This window comes from Octodon degus, unplaced genomic scaffold (assembly GCF_000260255.1).
Source record: "Octodon degus isolate 3935 unplaced genomic scaffold, OctDeg1.0 scaffold00250, whole genome shotgun sequence".
NCBI lineage: Eukaryota > Metazoa > Chordata > Mammalia > Rodentia > Octodontidae > Octodon > Octodon degus.
This window is the reverse complement of record NW_004524826.1, coordinates 2,936,461-2,937,862: the sequence shown is the minus strand read 5'-3', so window position 1 is coordinate 2,937,862 and position 1,402 is coordinate 2,936,461. Positions and strand designations below refer to the sequence as shown.

At 37.6% G+C, this 1,402-nt stretch overlaps 1 protein-coding gene across 1 annotated transcript in view; it reads left to right on the top strand.

The window, feature by feature from the left end:
* The window catches only part of Nme7 (NME/NM23 family member 7), a gene marked incomplete at its 5' end in the record, with an annotated part of 185,758 nt that overhangs the window by 859 nt on the left and 183,497 nt on the right, over nucleotides 1–1,402 (top strand). The gene's annotated exons all lie outside the window — the stretch shown is intronic.

Below are 1,402 nucleotides of genomic sequence, written 5' to 3'. Positions count from 1 at the left end.
GCAAAGTAAATAACTCTAATTTCAAGGTGCAATTATGTTTCTACCTTCAAAATTGTGTGGAAAATATTCACTATGTTCAAATGAAGAATAGAGAAGTGGGCCTTCCTTGTTTTCAGTCTTTTCCAAGAGCGTGTGGAGAGAAAAATAATCCTTTCATGCTATTGGTTTTTGCTTTAAAAAAATTCTTATCAAGTAGAGAAAGCGATGACTCAGATATTCTAGAGGATGAGAGAGACAGAGCATCTGTTAGCACAGAAGCCTCTGTTCCCTGGGAGCACAGGATCTGTGAGGACATAAATGTCATATGTAGACTGAGCTGGCTCAGGTAATATTCTTCTATTTTTTCTGTAGTTTTTGCTTGGTTTTGATCAGGTGTCTTTTCACTGCTTCAGAAGTCGTCTGTTCATGGGTACTTATTTCATGAGTCAGTTGCATTTTTGTTTCTGTGAGAATAGGGACAATGAATATCAGTAGACATTCAACCTAACTCCAAAGTGTGATCCTACAAACGTTAAGAAAATACCCTCCACTTTACCTCTATGATGACGTATGTTTAATCTGACATTTTCTGCTGTGTAAGATCTCCCTGTTTCTGTACTATCTTGAGATGCAGGAGGCTTACATTTCCGAACAAAGCCTATAACCATTTGCCAGTAACTGTACCACTTCCTCGATATGGCTCTGAACAATTCACCTGTTCTTGTTTCTGCAAAATGCAGATTATAACAGTACCTGTAGCCTAAAATTGTTATGAGGATTACATGAGTTTACTGTCTGTATGCGTCTGGTGTTTGAAAACTTAGTGTCAAACTTCCCATGATAGAGATGCTTTTTTAACTGTGACATTGGGTCTGTAGCACATGAAGGAAGCTGCTGAAACCTGTCAGTGCCTCAAGAGACTGCAAGATGTAAATCTGATAGAATTTCTTTGAATCAGTGAGACTTATTAATTCCATCCAGGTCATGTACAGCTCTTCATCCTTGGAGTGCAACTACTATAGCCTGTATATTTACTTTCAACACACACATTCATCCCTTTGCTTTGTGTACCTTTCCTTCTAGTCTGATCACCAATCTATTATCAAACTCCTTTTACTTATGCTTCTGGAAGTCTTGTCATTGTAAACAAGCATTCCTGTGTCCACAGTGCTCTTTAATCCCGCCTACTTCTCGCCTTTAGTTGAAATCTGATTGTTGTGTGTGGGCATCCTTTCTCTTTTATTCATGAATATTCCTTGTCTCTCAGAGTCATATTACAGCATCACCATTTTATCCCCCTATTGCAGTCTCCACTCTTTCTTTTTTTTTTTCAAAATTTTATTGATAAACAGATAGCAATGAGACAGTTTCAAATCAAATCGGAAGTACAGTTTCAACAAATAACACACTGCATATATTCTTC